Source organism: Sminthopsis crassicaudata, chromosome 2 (genome assembly GCF_048593235.1).
Source record: "Sminthopsis crassicaudata isolate SCR6 chromosome 2, ASM4859323v1, whole genome shotgun sequence".
Lineage (NCBI taxonomy): Eukaryota > Metazoa > Chordata > Mammalia > Dasyuromorphia > Dasyuridae > Sminthopsis > Sminthopsis crassicaudata.
In genome coordinates this window covers 477,858,341-477,877,379 of record NC_133618.1, presented here as the reverse complement: position 1 = coordinate 477,877,379, position 19,039 = coordinate 477,858,341, and the positions used below count along the sequence as shown (strand labels likewise).

The 19,039-nt window shown below is 37.5% G+C and overlaps 1 protein-coding gene across 14 annotated transcripts in view; it reads left to right on the top strand.

Annotated features, from left to right (window-relative positions):
- ZNF536 (zinc finger protein 536) overlaps nt 1–19,039 on the top strand; it is a 578,037-nt gene that overhangs the window by 180,940 nt on the left and 378,058 nt on the right. Inside the window, exon 4 of one of the 14 annotated variants that reach the window (XM_074293260.1) lies at nt 16,251–16,349. The exons of the other annotated variants lie outside the window; for them this stretch is intronic. The gene's annotated coding sequence lies outside the window, so the exon portion shown is untranslated. The remainder of the gene's footprint in view (nt 1–16,250; nt 16,350–19,039) is intronic. 14 annotated transcript variants of the gene reach the window in all.

The following is a 19,039-nucleotide window of genomic DNA, read 5'->3' as shown; positions in this document are numbered from 1 at the left end:
CACAGGCAGGTCTGTGGGAGTGCCCTTCCCCTAGCCTTCCCGGCTTCTCGAAATCCTCCTCAAATAGTTAAAGGCTCTTTAAATATTGAAATTTCCAAAAAACAAAATAAGATAGGAGACATCCTGTCAAATAAAGAGATAAGAACAAAAAAAAATGTTAGTATCTCTCAGAATTTGTCTTCATAGTGGTAAAAGTATATAATTAATAGAAGAATTTTAGCTCCAGATGTGGCTATACTATAATAGAGCCTTATAAATGCTACAGAAAGAAAAATTACTTGGAACGAATGAAAACCAAATGAAGAGCACACCTGGGTTTGACAAAGATTGCATTTACTGACTGCTGCGCTATCACATTACAGAGAAAGACCAAGTCTTTGGGAGCAGCTGTAGAGAAAAGCCCCAGCAAATCTGCATGCAAATAGCAGCACATTGTTAACTTAATCAGATGCCGAGGAAAAGATGTGCCAGACCATGAGGATGATCCATAAACAAGGAGAGAGTCCAGAGAGATTGTGAGGGCCAGGCAGATTAGAAAGGTACACCATCAGCGGGCTGTCCTTGGGTCACAGGCAGCCCTTTTAGACTGCCTGAAGGTTACTGTCACACCAGCTAACTTATCATAATGTTTGTTAGACCTCATTGGAGTAAATTTGTCAAATAAGGCTTGATTTGCTCTTTGAGCAGATATAAATGACAGGCATATTCTTCAAGAGGATGGAATCTCTCTCTCTCTTTTCCCTTCTTTCTCTTTCTCTTTCTCCCTCTCTCTCTCTGATATAGGTGTGGGCATTATATCGTCTGACTCCATAACTCCAATTAAATAATATTACTGTTTAAATATCCGGGTGTAGGAAGATAAGAAATATTACTGTAGAGTGTATAAAGAAGCCCATTTTCCATACAAAGAGTGGCTCTCTATAGATTGAAGTACTGGGTATAAATTGTACCTTAAGAAGAAGTTGAAGACACCTGTTATTTATATTATGTATTAATATTAATGGGGGTATATATTTAAAATCTCCTCCATCTTTGAGTCTACCATCATAAAAAATAAAAAAGTAATACTATTTAATCACCCACAGCTTAATAGTGCCTTAGTTGTTTACTGCCATTGCACTAATTGCTCTGTACTAATGTGTTTTCGTGTGATATCCAGTAGTGCTAAAAGAACAGAGATCCATAACCAATTAAATATAGTGTTTTTATGTTAAAAATATATCTGTTGTAGGCTAGGAAGCAAACAGAAGTATTCTTTAAAAAGAAGAGCTTTTGGCGTCAGCCTTGCTGCCTAGCCATAGGTGTTTGCATTGCGTCTTTTGCAGAAAGACAAAGGGGGTAATTTTTTTGGCGAGAAAACAAACCCAAGGAAAACACAACAAACTGAGTGTCATGTAAAAGAAAAGCTGCCTTTCTTGTTCTCTTCTATAAGGGAGCCCTTGCCTGGGGTTGCTGGGAGGGAGGTTTAATTTTTTTTTCTTTTTTTGGGGGGAAGAGAAGACAACAAAAAATGAGGAGGAAGTCACACAATAATAAGATAAACAGGAAGCCCCCCAATAATTTAGAAGGGGCCAGCCATGTGGAGAGAGTGGAGGCAGCAGCCAGAACAGAGGGGAGAGAGAAGCAGCTGGGAGGGAGAAAACTGAGGCTGGGGGCCTGGGCTGTTTGGGAGGAGGACAGGTTCGGGCTTCTAGATGAAGGAGCTACCCCATTCATATACTATAGCCTCCCCTGCCAGAGGGTTAATTGAGTAGCATTGTTGTTGGCTCCAGAAGGAACCAACTGTCTGAGATAGGGCCCTGCAGTGGTGACTGTCAGAGTGAGGAAGGTGAGGAGAAATTGGACATAATAGCATTAATAATAATTACCAAAGACGGTAAGAGTAACAAAAGAATGCATAACTAATACACCGATGTCTTGTTTTTTTATTGCAAAATTAATATTCATAAATGATATCCCAGCCATTCAGCTTGCAGCCAGCGTAACAAAACCCAAAATGTAGCACTGTGACACAGGCAAGGGGCAGACATTTCTTTCCATATGTTGGGGCCAGGGAAATGTTTCAAACAAACTCCAGCTGAGGCTGGACCCCAGCCTGCCTTCCTTGGGCCTTCCCTGGGTCTTTTGGGCCTTCCCCTCCCTGGCCCTTCATCAGCCTGATCCATAGCCCTACAGAGTCAGAGCATACTTCACCTTATGGGGGGGGGGGGGAGATAATGAGATCAATTAGATCCTCAGTCATTGAACTGTAGACAGCTGTTTGTGCATAATAATCATCATTAGAGATGGGTGAATATGGGACACTCCACTCACCAGGTTACCTGTATCCTTTTTAAACACACACACACACACACACACACTCACTCACACACACTCACACTCAACAACACACCCAGACACTAAAGAGCCCTCCTTACCTAGGCTTAACCCTTTAGCAGGCTGGCATTTGAATGAACACATTCCTCTCTTCTGAGGCCTTATTCAGGCATGTCTGCCCTCAAAGGGGCATGTGTGGGAGTGACAGCAGAAGAGACCACCCTGGGGGATGTGGAGGGCCCACAGGAGCCTGGGGCTGGGAGGTGGTGTGGTGAGTTAGTGAATCAAAATCTCTGACCTCCAAAGTCACCTGCCTGGGGCTGCTCTCCTTCAGAAGCTTCATCACCTGCTGTGCCCATTGCTAACCATCACCTTTCTTTAAAACTGCCTTTACTTTTCTGCAGACTTTTATGTCTTCATCTTCCAGGTTGACTCATTTGGTTTCCTCTGATGAAAAATATCCCAGCCTTCTCTGACTCTAACTTCACCAGCTCTCCTGCCTGTGTATTTGCCGACTGGTAATGACAGATCCCTGTGTCTTTCCCTTTAAGCCACCTTTATTATTTTAGCCCCTGTGAACTTGTTTCCATCAGCCCAGAGCATACTTAACAACTTTAGGGGAGATTTGATTTGGAGTTACAGTTTGATTCTCTGGTCATTTGGCCTCTTCCGATTAACCACCTAATATCCCCCAACCTTTTTAGCCAGCACCTTTAACATAAGAAATGATCTCTATCCTGGTTCTGTAGCCAGATGGATCAATCATTCTTTTTAACTTGGTAATGATGTGATTTATGCTCTTCTGTCAACCTTTTTTGGTTCAAATTTGGATTGGGTTATGGGTTAGCTGCATGTAGCTCATATCAGTCTGTTTCTGACTCTTGATCTGTCTGTCTCTATCTCTCTCCTGAAGTGAGTCATAGATAATTGCTAGTTGGAAGATTCCCCCAAAGAACTGTAGGTTTATTAGAGTAAATGTCCAAAGTCCAAGAGATTAACTCTCCCTGGAAGATTTGGGAATTGTGAAGAGAGAAAAGTGCCCTCCCTCTTACAGGGAAAATTGGAAATATTCATCTAAGGATCTCTCAGAGATCATCTAATCTATCCCACCCACTTTGTAGGTAAAAAACAAAAAAGAGATTAAAGGATTTAGTTATTTAATGGCTTGTCTAAGGTCATTCTGGCAATAAGAAGTAGAGCCCTATGTTTATGCTGGCATTAACTAAGATTTTTGATAAGAAGTGAATACAGTACTTTGAGGTTTATAAAAGTGTTTTTGTTTTTTTTTTTTTTTTGGATTCATAGTAATAGGTTTTATTTTTTTATTTTTAAAAATTTATTTATTTATTTATTTTAAATTTTTATAATTATAACATTTTCTTTGACAGTACATATGTATAGGTAATTTTTTACAACATTATCCCTTGTACTCCCTTCTGTTCCAAGTTTTTCCCCTCCCCTAGATGGCAGGCATTCCTATACATATTAAATATCTTATAGTATATCCTAGGTACAATATATATGTGCAGAACCGAATTTTGTTGTTGTTGTTGTTGTTGCAAAGGAAGAATTGGATTCGGAAGGTAAAAATAATCTGGGAAGAAAAACAAAACAAAACAAAACAAAACAAACAAACAAACAAACAAAAAAAAAAAAAAAAAAAAAAAAAAAAAACAATGATCACAGTTTACACTCATTTCCCAGTATTCCTTTTCTGGGTATAGCTGATTCTGTCCATCATTGATCAATTGGAATTGGATTAGCTCTTCTCTATGTTGAAAATATCCACTTCCATCAGAATACATATAAAAGTGTTTTTAAAAGCATTATCTTATTTGTTCCTCACAATGACTTTAAGAAGTAAGAGCTATCAATATTATTATCCCCATTTTACAGAAGAAGAAACAGAGGTTAGAAGAGGTTAAGGAGGTCAGAATACCTGAGTTCAAATCTCAGCTCTGACACCTATTACCTGGGTGATTTTGGCAATTAATTTACACTCCCTGGACCTCAGTTTTCTCATTTGTAAAACGAAAAGTGGTTGACTAAATGACTTCTGAAATCCCTTTCGAGCTCTAGATCTGTGATCCTATGCATGATTTACACAGTCATGTGTAATAAATTGTGATTTATTATCAATAAATGTTTGATTTGTATACCTATTTCATATGTCTATTTGGTAACATAAAATTTTCTTGGGCAAAAAGGGATCACAAGTGAAAAAAATTTAAGAAGCCTTGGGTTAGAGTTTAGCAAGGGGAAGAGCTAGCAAAAATAATTAAAATACCAAACAGTAGCTGATAAATATCGTAGAAAGAGGGTATATTGTATGAAACTGAATGAGGATGTATATGAAATTTTCCCAAAGATGACTCACTTTGGGGGATAGTGAACTCAAGTTCCAGAAATCTATGCCAATGGAATATATGCTTTGATAATGGTTACTTGATTGGAAAGGGCTTCTATGGGCTTAGTGATGTACTTTCATCCCAAAACCAATCCGGGGAAATTGGAAGAGATTCCTTCTTCTCGAAGTGATTGTAAGGCAAAGAAGGTTTCAGTTATAACAATTCATGTAGACCATTTAACTTAAAAATAGAAAGGGTAGAGTAGAAAGTATGGTATCACTGGTGAAACTTTTACATCCTTGAAATTTTGAAATAAAATGTCACTGACATATAAGATATTATTAGCTTCTAATTCCACTTGCCATATTCTCCATTTCTTGAACTCTCTGTCATTGAGATAGTTTGAGTATAGCCTTTGAAACAGGAGCTCAACTTGTTGAAACTTAAAGGTCCCTTTTAGACTAGACTTATAAAATATTTAATATTTTAGATATAAAACTTTTATCTATTCTCTTTTTTTTTTCATAGATGACATAGATAATAAGGGTTCTGGTAAGGATTTAAACTCAAGTCACCTGAATCTGGTGTGTCTCTTAGATGAAAATTATGTAAGAGGCATGAAATAAAAATTATTTACCATTTCTTTATACTTATGTACCCTGTCTTTTTTTTTTTTTTGTACTTTCTCCTAGCCTTTGTCTCCCGGTTCTTGATAGACAAACATAAGAAAAATTCCAAATACATTAGAAATATGAGAGAGAGAACAAAATAATAAAGTCCTAATTTAGGAATCTTCTCTGCAACATTCCTAAGAGTTTGTCATTTATTGATTTGCTCAAAAAGCCTTTATTAAATGGGTCCTAGACTCTATTTGAACACCTTTACTTATAGGAACTTTATGACCCAGTAATAGAAGTGCTGTTTTTTTTGGAAATCTTTTGAAAGTCTTTAGTTATTAGAAAGTTATTTTTTTACATTACACCAAAACCTACCTCCCAGAATCTCACCCAATCTTCCTAGTTTTTTTTTTGTTTTGTTTTTTTCTGCAGCAACACAGAATAAATCTGATCCCACTTTTCTGTGAGAGCCATTTAATTATTTGAAAATGTAATGGCAGATCAAGAGAAGAAAATAGTTTCAGCTTGAAAGTTTTCAACCTAAATCTGAAAATTAAGGTTAGATTTTTGTACAAAAAGTCTTATCATAAATAACAATATGAATTTTTATAATATCCCAAATAACTAATATTATATATAAACTTTTTTTAAACTAGAGATATATTTAAAGATTATAACCTCTAAAGTATATTAGAATATAAAATCCTTTGGCATCCTATCTACCAATTCTTGATCCTTCAGCCTCAGTTTCCTTATCTGTACAACGAGGACCTTGAACATGATGTCCATTAAAGTTCTTTCTGACTTCTTTTTGTAACCTTGAAATGAAAAAAAGGAAGATGCACAAATAGTATTCAGGTTTTTACCTTTCTCCATCAAGTTTATGTTAGTCATCATCATTCATTAAATGCCTACTTGTTTCATTCTCTTATTTCCTTAGCAAGATGGTGTCAACCTCAAGGGCTAAACCCTTCTCTTACTCTTTCCCCCTAGAACAGAGCTAAGCACATATCAGGAAGATGTGGGGATTGATTGATTCTCAAAGAGTTTTCAATCAATGGAGATGGTGATAATGGTAAGAAGAAAAGAGGAGGATAGAATAAATGCCAGGACATATCTCAAGAGGTTGAGATGGCTCAGCTCTGATATCACCTCTACAGGAAGCATTCTCTACTGCCCTCCACATGCTTTTTGTATTTACTTTGTGTATGTGTGTGTATATGTGTGTTGTGTGTCTGTATATACATACACACACATATATATATATGTATGTATGTATGTATATATATTTTCATTAGTACACTATGTGTTCCTTGAGAATAGGGACTATTTTATTTTCAGTGTTTAGCAAAGAACCTTATTTATGTTGCTTTCATGTTTGGTAAAGAATACCCACGTAGAAAGGTATATGTATACGTGCTTAGTGTTTTAGGAGATGTAAGGATGAAGAATGAGAAACATTAATAGACTATGTGCAGCCAATGGATGGAGTCCTCAGAACACAGGAAAATTTCAGTGGATTTTGAAGAGGGGAAGTCCTTATAGAATTGGGTATTTTAGGCAAGAGAAACAGTATGAAGTTTCAAAGAAGGGAGGATGTAGAGAATCTGTTGTTATTGTTATTTTTCCTGTTCAACTCTTTGTGACTCCATATGGGTTTTTCTTGGCAAAGATTAGAATGATTTGCCATTTCCTTCTCCAGCTCATTTTACAGATGAAGAAACTGAGGCAAATAGGGTTAAGTGACTTGATCAGGGTCACATAGTAATAGTTTGATGTCAGATTTGAACTCAGGTATTCCTGATTCCAGATCTGGCACCCTATCTACTGGACCACATTAGCTATCTCATAGAATATATGTAAGTGACAACAAAGTGCTGCGTATGACTATATTAGAAAGCCGGGGCTAGTATGTCATGGGAGATGAAGGAAATTAGTAAAAAGAGGCTTTTAAAATTTAATTCAGAAAGCAATTATTATAATATTCACTGTGTGTTCAGCAGTGTTCTGGGTACTGTGGAGATGCTAATAGGGTGGTGACACAAAAAAGTGGGAGGCACATATTCTTTCCTTTCAGGGTCCTTAAAGAAATTATCAATATGAAGCTAATTTACATATATCTCATACATTATATGAAGATTATTTCCCAACAAACATGAAATTGTATACCCTTAGTCACTTGTTATTTCTTATGATAAAGAACTTTACCTTTAATGAGCTAGCTCTGTGTATAACTTATTATTAGTACAGAAATTCACAGCTTAATCAGAACTATAACTAGGGTGGGACAACAAAGGTTTTGCTGTAGGGTGCTAAAATTAAAAGGTGCAGATTTGCAGGATTTCTTGCAGGATTTCTGAGGTTTTTCACCATATTCCGACTGCTTTTTCATCCTGGAAGTTCTGTCATCTCCCGTAGATTTCTTTTCCTGGAACATTCCTTTTTTCCTGTAACTCCCCTTCTCTCATTGACTAAGTTTCTCCTGAAACTGCCATTTTGAGGAAATGCTCATTCTTTTCATGGCTTGCTTCTAACTCTCTAAATTTAACCACCACATCTTTGCATTAATATCATCATCTCCCTTCAACCACCTCACCCTGCTTTTCCTCAACCTCTTATATGACTTCTCTTATTAAAATGTAATGTCTTTCATTTTGCTTATATTTGTAACTGCAGCACCAGGCACACAATGTGCCCTTAATAAATGCTTGTTGATTTGACTTCTTAACTATAGAAATGAGACCTTTACACTGAATTGTCAAAATTATTTGAAATAGGAGGAGACCAGAGAGGTGAGCCCACTTAGTCAATACTCCTTCCCTCTTGCCTTCCTCGTCCTTCCATCATTGATGTGTTGCCCCCTCCCCTCCTTCCCAGTAATGGTCTTGAATAGTACTCTTCCCTATAGGGTAGTGTCCTGCTCTCTCCTCACCTCCACTAAAGGAGAATTTAGTGCTACCTGCTCTAGGCAGGTTGTAGTTGTTGTCCCAAAGGAACAGGTACAATGATACCTAATTATGGCTGAGTTGAATGTTAGAAAAATCTTTTACCTTCCCAAAGGGAAAATGAAAATGGGCCATTGTGCTTTTAAGTATAGTATGGATGATGATATTAAAAGTCCCAGCCATGTCCTCCCACCCCCCTTCTTTGGAGAATAGAGGACTAGGGAGGTTTGAAACATGTAAAACCAAATGAGCTTGAGTTATGAATGGCCAAAAAGAGGTGAGACATTGAAGAGCCATAAATATTAATTTTTTAGAGCCCTATAATTCAAAAATGACTTGACTGATTTGTTTCAAACTCTACAGAAAAACTCAGCTATGGCCAGAGTCATAAGAACTTGTTCTTTGGAAGATTTCTTCTCCCCACTTCTGCTTTAACCTAAATGTTGGAATGACTGCCCATCATATGACTCTTGTTTGAACCCTCCAAAGCTGGCTGCCAACAGGAGACTTAGTTTTCATAGGAAAAAGAATTCTGAGCACAAACTCTGTCTTCTCCTTAGGAGGGATGTGGTTGTATTTTCCCCTACCACTTGTTTATAAGTAACCTGCAGAAAATAATTAGGAAAACATTTACCCATTTCTTTTGATTAGATGAATGATCTTAATGATTGTCTTCCCAGTGGAAGTGGAAAGCAGATATATGCAGCCAGTTTCCATCCCCCCAATTTATTTGCTGCTTCAGAACATTGTTATATAACAGTGATCAAGATTCCAGTCGGGGGAGGCAGTCAAAACATGCTTATTGCATTTATTCCTTTCCGGTGGGGATGAGGTAGATAGAAAAGAGTTAAGAAATCTTCTAATTCCCTTCTTCAAATCTCATCAAAATGTTCCACTTAAGATATTTTAAGGACAATTTTGTTTCTTTTCATGTTACTTATGCCTGATTATTTTTTTTATCCATTAACTCTTCTTTGTCATTGGTTCTGGTTTCTAAAGGTAATGATATTATTCTGGGGTCCCATTTCTTATGTCATTACTACCCAGTTAATTATCAAAGGAAAGTTACCCACTTTGAATAAAGCCCGAACGTATCATTCCAGTGATCTGGGCATTGGACAATTCCTCATACCTCATTTGTGTAAAGCAGTTTGTCTCTTTTTTTTTTGGCAAAAGTATTTATTTTAATGTACATTTAATACTTTATGATTAATGTTGGGAGAAAAAAATCAGAGCAAAAGGGAAAAGCTATAGAAGAGATTAAAAAGAAAACAGAAAAAAAGAAGTGAACATAGCATTGTGGATTTACATTCAGTCTCTTTAATTCTTTTTCTGGATGCAGATGGCATTTTCTGTCCAAAGTCTATTGGGATTGCTTTGGATCTCTAAACCACTGAGTAGAACCAATCTTTCATAGTTGATCATTGAACATTCTTGCTGTTATTGTGTACAATGTATTCCTGGTTCTGCTTGTTTAGTTCAGCATCCCTTCATGTAAATCTTTTCAGGCCTTTCTAAAATCAGCTTGTCCATTTTTATAGAACAATAATACTCCATTATCTTCATATACCACAACTTGTTCAGCCATTCCCCAATTGATGTGTATCTACTCATTTTCCAGTTCTTTGCTACCACGAACAGAGCTACTACAAACAATCTTGCACATGTTGGTACCTGTTCTCTCCTTTAAGATTCCCTTGGGATACAAACCCAGTAATAGCATTGCTGAGTTAAAGGGTATGCCCAATTTTATAACCCTTTGGGCATAGTTCCAAATTGCTCTCCAGAATGGTTGGATCAGTTCACAACTCCACCAACAATGCATCAGTGTTCCAATTTTCTCACATCTCTTCCAATATTTATCATTATCTTTTCCTGTCATCTTAGCCAATCTGAGAGGTATGAGGTAGTACCTCAGAGTTGTTTTAATTTGCATTTCTCTAAAAAACAATGATTTAGAGCATTTTTTCATATAACTGTAGATGACTTTAATTTCATCATATGAAAATTGTTGTTATCAATTAGGGAAGACTTGTATTTTTATAAATTTGACATAGTTTTTTAATATATCTTAGAAATGAAACCTTTATCCGAAACACTGGCTGTAAAGATTTTTTCCCCAGCTTTCTACTTCCCTTTTAATTTTGTTTCTGTTGGTTTTGTTTGTGCAAAAACGTTTTAATTTAAAGTAATAAAGCTGTCCATTTTGCCTTTCATAACATTCTCTAGTTCTTCTTTGGTCATAAATTCCACCCTTCTCCAAAGATCTGATAGGTAAATTATCCCTTGCTCTCCTAATTTAGTTTATGGTATCATTCTTTATGACTAAATCATGTGCCCATTTTGAGCTTATTTTGGTATGGATTGTAAGATGTAGGTCTGTGCTGAGTTTCTGACATATTATCTTCCAGTTTTCCCAGAAATTTTTGTTAAATAGTGAGTTCTGATTCCAGAAGCTGGAGTTTGGGGGGTTATAAAATGGTTTTGATGACTGCTGCTTTATAAGTTAGTTTTAAATTTGGCACTGCTAAGCCACCATCCTTTGCATTTTTTTCATTAATTCCCTTGATATAAAGTTTGTCTCTTGTATGGCAAAATGTCTGTCACCACAGAAAAGTTTTCAATTAAAAATTGAATTGGTTGTAAAATTTACTAAACAATAATAGATCAATATATTTAAATTAGAACTTTCAAAAATTCAATAATGGTATTTGCAAATTAATAAAGTACCACAAAGAAAATACCTACACTGCTTTATTTTAGGGATATAGTTCATCCCCCCCCAGTTGATTAAGCATTCTTTTGGAGCATAGGATGCAGGTAGCAATTTAAAGAAGGCAGAATGTCTAAGTGAAACCTTGATGTAGAGTACTTCCTGGTGCTCTGTGCTACTGGCTAATTCCTGAAAGAAGCAGAGAGGTAGGAAAACTTGGTTTGGGGGTTATGAGGATAATTATAGTTTGGTATCTATCCCATGAGATCCATTTTGTATTGATGGCAGTAGTGACACCATCAGAAATGAGTGTTAGTTATTATTTTAGAAGCATATGGGTGTTCCCCTCTTTAAAAGAAAACCAACATTCAAAATCTTAATTTACGAAACAGATAAATTATCGACTGATTCTTCTCTTTAGAAAAGGATTCCCCACAGAGTTTCTTTATATAACAAGCTCATTCTTGTGCGTCTAAAATAAGATGCAGTTTACCCAGAAAAATGATTTACATACAATTTTTCAGAAGCACATTTACAGCATAAACCAAGGTATACCTGTTCTCTACTTAGGGCAGGTACTTACCCAACCCCTTGGACACATTTCTTATCATTCTAAATGGAGCTGTGAAGATGGAGAAGAATTAGTACACCAATACTAATAGGAAGGAAGAATTTTTCAATTTCTAGAAAAAAAATCTCTCCTTATTTTTCATAATTATATATATGTATATGTATATATGCACACATATATAGACACATATGTATGTGCATGAATGTTATATCTATATATAGATATTATACATGCACATGTCATATATATACATACACATGTACAAGTCACTTATCTATATGTATATCTATCTAAATATATATTTATATAATATATTATAATTATAATACATATATATTTTACATATAGATATATAGATCTAAATCTAGATATATATGGCTATTAGAGGATTTGTTTTATTCTGTCTACATGAACTTGGTCAAGTATTCTTGGACCTCAGTTTCCTCATCTGTAAAATGAAGTAGTTAGACCAGATGGCCTTTGAGGCCATTTTCAGTTATGAATCTATTAGCCAATGAAATCTTAACTAAAACTCTTAGAAACATCTCTTCATGTCTTCCAATGATGTTACAAAATTGGGCGAGGTGGATAGTAATTACCATAGGATGTAGGAGCCTGAGAAGTCAACTAGTTCATCCCCATTACACCCCTTTTTATAAGTGGAGACACTCACTAAAGGTTAGGGGAGTTAATCACACAACCAGTAAGAGACAGAGCTGGCTTTCAAACCCAGGTCAGCTAACTCTCAATACAGCATCCTTTCCACTGTAGGATAATATCTGTCATGATTTCTGGCCTGTTTTTGAAACTCTGATAGCTGTCAGGCCTAGGCTTTAATCTGAAATTAAAGATCCTCCATTCTCCGGGCCTAGCTTACTTTTCTGTTTTTATCTCCTGGGCCTTCCCTTCCACAAGCCTTCCACTCCACTCAGGCTAGCTTTTCCATCCTGAGGCCCCATCAGCCCACCCACCTTTGCTTAGGATGGTTCCCTGGCCACTCCCCACTCTTAACCACTTCATCCAACTCTCAAGAAAGAAGTAACTGCCCTTTCAGGAAATCTGCCTTGACCACTCAAGCCCATCGTGCCACTTGTCTGCCGGGCCCAGCACTTCTTGCCATTCATCTAGCCCCAGTTTGCCTTCTAGCATTATTTTGCACATGTCCCAACACTGATTGTCTCTCTTCTCCCCAACTCCTTCCTAGCAGGCAGAAACCCACCTTGGGTTATACTTCTGCGTATTCTCTCCACAATACCTGGGAAAATGTTAGGCTCATGGTGGGAGATTAGTGACTCTTATTGAATAAATTTCTAGTTAAACAAACTGTTGGATGATAATGGCAGCAATGATTACTACTTACATTTATACCCTAATTGAAGGTTTATGAAGCATTTTTCTTACAACCACCTTGTGAGGCAACCTTAACTATTACTATCTTATTTTGCAGATAAGGAAACTGAGGATATAGAAAAATCAAGTGACTTGCCCAGTGTCCCTCCTATCAGTAAGTGTCAGAGCCAGGGAAGTTTTGGGTACCTATAGATCACTTCCTTCAGAAACAGGTTGGAATTGTAAAAGGCCCTTCTTGTCTTTACTCCTAGGAACTTTTGTTTAGTTTATAGCAGGAGGCTTTCTTTTGCCAGCTGGCTTGGGTGAAATTCAGAGAGACTGGCCCTGTGACTGATATATCAATTATCTCATGACTGTAACAAGTGGAACGCTGGAAGCATATTAGAGGTTGCATAGAACATGGGTGGTTTCCCTTGCTTCCTGTCAGGGCTAGAAAAAATCTAATTGATGTGCAGCAGAAAAATAGCTCGGTTAACAGAAACAAGGCCTTGTTGCCGTTTGGATTTGCACTGTTTTCATGGGCTATACCAGAAATCCACATGTCTCAGGCCCAGCCATCCACTTGTCCTCTCCGTCTTGCTATCTGACAACTACATTTCCTTATCCAATCTCTGACCAAGGGAGATGAAGGGACTGGGGCATTTCTTTCCAAACCATTTACTGCTACTTATTGAGTGCTCAATTTGCATCTGTTGCTGATATGGAAGCAATCCCAATTTGGAAACAGTGGAGGCTGCTTTGCACTAACACTGACATAAGCCATGACTTTCAAGCTGATGACACACTCTAGATAAGGTCAAATGCTTAACAGAAAGGGACATTTGTTGGCTATATTGCTTAATCCCTGTTTCAAAAGAAGTCACAGACACTAATTACCAGTGGGATGTACTGTACTTGTACACCAAACAAAGCTCACTATGATGTCATCTCACTCTTCCCAACCTCGCTTTCATATGGATGATAGTCATCAGTCTGCCATGGGAACATGAACCAACTTGTACTGAATAGAGTCTTGAAGAGGGATTCACAGCAGTCTCCATGATTTCTGGGTCATAGATTTAGTCTTGAGAAGGACCTTAGAGATCTCTGAGATGTACTCTATGTTTTGGGAATGTGGGGTTGCTAGAGCAAGGGGGACCTATCTGCTGGGGCTTGGGTAGAGCAGTGGCCAGTGTGATCCACATATAGTAAGCACCCAGTCACAAATGTCAAAATCTGACGATTTCCTGGTAACACAAGTATCGAATGAATAAAGTGGGGGGGACGCAATGAGGAGCAGTCATTCCAAATATTTAAAATGAGGACTCTGGAGTTCACCTCTTTGGAGAGAATGGCAGTGCTAGGAGAGACTTGAGAAGTACCCTAGCTCAAATCCCTTCATTTAATAGCTAGGAATTCAAGCTGAATGATTTGCCAAAGGTCCCATGGCTGGGGACTGCCCTAGCTGAGGCTTGAACGGAGGTCTCTTGCCAAGTCAGTCTAGTAGCATTTATGAAAAGCCTACTAAGTACCAGGTATAAAAAGATAGTTTAGAAACAGACTATAAAGAACTCTAATTGCCAAACTAAGGAACATGTGTTTTAAACTATAAAGCAACATCAACCAGTAAAGATTTTTGAGTAGAGGTATGATGTGATCAGAATTGTGCCTTAGGAAGCTTATGGAGGTTGGGTGGAGAGGAGAGACTAGGGATAGGAAATCAGGGAGAGTACATTCAAATATGAGAGAGAAAGAGAGAGAGAGAAAGACAATCAGGGAAAGAGAGGAAGAAAGAGAGGCAGGGATGAGAGAGGGAAGAAAGAAAAAGAGACGAGAGGAGAGACAGAGAGAAGAGATAGTGAAAAAAGAGAGAGAAGACAGTGAGGGAAAAGAGAGAGAGAGAGAAAGAGAGAGAGAGAAAAAGAGAGAGAGAAAGAGAGAGAGAGAGAGAGAGAGAAAAAGAGAGAGAGAAAGAGAGAGAGAGACAGAGACAGAGAGAGAGAGACAGAGAGAGAGACAATCAGGGAGAGAGAGGAAGAAAGAGAGGCAGGGATGAGAGAGGGAAAAGAGAAAAAGAAATGAGAGGAGAAACAGAGAGAAGAGATAGTGAAAAAAGAGAGAAGACAGTGAGGGAAAAGAGAGAGAGAGAAAGAGAAGAGAGAGAGAGAGAGAGAGAGAGAGAGAGAGAGAGAGAGAGAGAGAGAGAGAGAACAGAGGAGAGAGAGAGAGAGAGGAGAGAGAGAGAGAGAGAGAGAGAGAGAGAGAGAGAGAGAGAGAGAGAGAAAGAGAGAGAGAGAGAGGAGAGAAAGAGAGAGAGAGAGAGAGAGAGAGAGAGAGAGAGAGAGAGAGAGAGAGAGAGAGAGAGAGAAAGAGGAGAGAGAGAGAGAGAGGAGAGAGAGAGAGAGAGAGAGAGAGAGAGAGAGAGAGAGAGAGAGAGAGAGAGGAGAGAGAGAGGAGAGAAAGAGAGAGAGAGAGAGAGAGAGAGAGAGAGAGAGAGAGAGAGAGAGAGAGAGAGAGTTATACTTTAAGATGGTGAAATATCTAAATTCTTTAGTGGAAATGGGGAAGGATCCTTCTAATAACTCAAAGGATGAGGACTGGAACCTAGGGAACTCGTCATGAGAGGAACAATATTCAGAGGGAAGGAGAAGTTTATGTTTTAAGTTAGTTTGAAGAAATAATGATTTTTGGTAGTAAGCTTTATAGATGAGTAAGTTTGCTGTAGATTGGCAGGGATCCCTGAACAAAAAATCCCTGATCGCAAAACACTCACTTAGAGCTTATTTCAATAGTTTGGGGGGAGTGTTAATGAAGAGCCAAACTTGGGTGGTGGCTGTTGGGGTAGAGAAGAGGTCTAGGCTGTGTAACCACCACGAAGTCATTAAAACTAAGTGCCCAGGAGAACAGCTTTCATTTCCATCCCTTGAGTTTGCTTGCCGAAGGATGACCACAATTTTCTGTGAAGGAGATTGGGTACAAAAACCTGTTTGTTCTCATATAAACTCTGAATTAACCTATTTGATAAATGGAGTTAATTGACTTTAAACTAGAGTGATAATGCATTGGAAGGAACATTGACCTTGGAGTATTGAACTTGACACCTGATTTGGGCAAGTCACAATCTCCTTGGGCCTTAGTTTATCTAATCTGCAAATTGAAATAGTTGGAATAGGTGAACTTTAAATATCCTTCTAGCTCTAGGTCTACTTGACTCCAACAAATCAACTTATCAGTCTTTTCAAGTCTCTCTGCAATGATTGGAGTTCATAGAGCACAGAATTTGGGGGTGGTGTCTTTGATGTTCTAGGAAAGGCAAAAGATTTGGATTCAGAACATTTAGGTTCAGCCTCATTTCTGTTTCTTATTAGAAATGTCACCTCACATTGGGCAAATCATGTAACTTTTTTCCAGCCTGTTTCATCATCTGTAAAGCAAAATGGATAGAACAGAGAAGCTCTGAGTTTTCTTCCAGCTCTGACAGTCTGATTCTATCCAGAAATACTTCAAAAGGTATGTGATTTTGTTGGTACATTTATTTAGTCCCTGTAGATACTAAACTCCCTATCAAAACCCAGGCAGATAGTTTTTGTAAAAATCACCTTATGGCAAACCTTTTGATAATAGGTCTCACTATATATTGTTTTAGGACCCTATCCATCAGAAGGAGACTTTAGTATCATAGTGGACAATTTAGTTAATCAATTAATAAGTACTTATTGATCACTTAACTTTACTATATGCCAGGTACTATGCTAGGTAGGAGATGGATACTAAGACAAATTTAAATAATTCTCATTAAAAAATTCTCAAAAGTCAGGAAAAGCAACTGTCTTCAGCCATTACATTACCTTTATTTTCACTCTCCAGGTTTTTTCCCCTTTCTTCTTTCTTATTTTGCTTCCTTCCTTCCTCCCTCTTTTTCTTCTTTTCTTTCTTTCTTTTACTTCCTTCCTTACTCATCTCTTTTTCTTTAAAGCTAAGAGGCAGAGTAGAGTACTGTATGTGAAGTCAAGAGATCTTAATCAAATTCAACTTCAGCTACTTAAGAAACTATGATCTGATCGTGCACAAATTATCTAACCTTTCCTATCATTACCACTCACCTGGACCAGTAATAGCCTCTTAATTTATCTTTCTGCTTCCATGTTTTCCCCTCTGCAGTCTCTCTTCCACATAAATGCCAAATTGATATTCCTAAAAAAAAAATCTTCCAAGAAGAGTTTCAGTAGCCCTTATTGGGTATAATACAGTGAGGTTTTCCTTTCATGAATGGATTGGACTAAATAGCCACTGAGGTCTCTCCCAACCTCACATTCCTTGATTCTGAGAACAAAGATCTGACTTATCTTCTTTCAAAAATCGTTAATGGCCTTTGGGATAAGTAAAAAAAATTAATCTGGCATCTAAAGCTTTCTACAATCTAGTTTTTTAAACTGTGCTTTGCAACCTCATATGGGATCTCATAATTGAATATAGGCAGGTCACAAAATTATGGTTTATTATCAGTAAATATTTGATTTTATATTTACCCCATACATCTATATACCTTGGGTCACAAGTTTTTTGGGTTAAAAGGGTTGTGAATGGAAAAAAAATTAAGCAGCCCTGGTCTACAATATGACTCCCACCTCCTTTTCTAGATATTTCATTTTATTCTTCTTTATGCATTAATTTTTTCTATTGTTCCATGAATTTGGTACCCTATTTCTCATCTCTCTTTCTCTCTTTTGTTGGTATAGGTCCTTAGTATTGAATGAACACCCTCCTCTTTTCTGCTTCTCAGAATCTCTAATTTCCTATTAAATTCAATGGGGTACCACCTCCTAAACAAAATCTATAGTAATTCCTCAATCTGAGAGTTGTTGGTGCTTTCTTTCTTCTGATAGATGATGTATTTCCCACCTTCTCCATCCTCAAGAATGTAAATTCCTTGGGGGCAGAGCATCTTTAGGTTTTGTCTTTTTTTTTTTCCATTGCCCAACTTGGGTTGCTTAATAATGACTGTTGGATTGAACTGAACAGCAAAAGGATAATATTTTAGAGAAAATATTAGAGATGATTGGAGGATAGAAATGGAAATTGACCCCCTTCTATGTGACTCTCAAAAGCTAGTATCTGGTATACTAGGAGGCTTATTCATTTAAGTCAGATAGAGCTCAAGAACTAGGCAGTGAAAAGTCTTGAGATAGTTAAAGGCTTAACTAAATATCTTAAAATTGTCTTAGGATTTTTGGGACACTCTGTATCACAGTAGAACTTTAACATGAACTACTTTATATAGATATTCACCGGGAAGGCATTAATAAAAGGCCTGTAAGTGGTTGGGATTTTTCCGTATGGTCTGTAGTGATCTGCTCAGGAGGTACTCTCTTTAAAAGAGTACTTCCTCTTGAAAAGAAGGAAGTTGGCAATCGAGAATGAACCATCTCCTTACAAACTGGTGCTGGTCACTGCACACAGTAGAGTCTGATAAAAATGATACCTATTTGTCATCCACCTCTCTTGAGGGTCATGGTGGACATCAGTGGGGAGAAGAGAATAAGGATAGTCAGTAAGGGAATATGGAAGTGTAACTCATTTTAAACCCTCCCTTGCCCAAGCTCTTGGGACTCCTTGTTCACATATGTAGCCCTGTGAATTTCCATGACTACTTTTCATGTGGGGACCACACAGCAACTACAGTGCAGAGATCTGGGAAATAGATACACTTTACGTGCACCTTTGAAATGGTTTTATAACATGTGGACAAAGTTTTTTGTTTATTTATACAGCTGCTTCTATAGGGGGAGATTTTTTTTTAAACCAATGGATGCTTATACTATGGAGACTAAAGTTACATCAATGTAACTTTTCTAAGGAAGGTCCAACCAAGTACCGAGAGGATGACATGGGTTGGATCAGAACAGTTATATTTCTGAAGGTTCATGTCCTATTTGTCAATTGGCATGGATATTATCCCTAATGCCCTAAATGAAAGGGACTTGAATCCAAATGTCTACCCTCCCAAACAGCAGCTAAAAGAATGAACAAGTTGCTAATTTTAAACTTATTCTCAGGAAACAAAGTATTTCCCTTTTCTAAGGCTCAGTGTCTACATCCATAAAATGAGGAAGCTCAAACTAAATGGTCCTTAAGAACCTTTCTAGCTATAATATGACTACATCACATCATCAATTACGAGAAGAGAGAGAGTTGGGGAT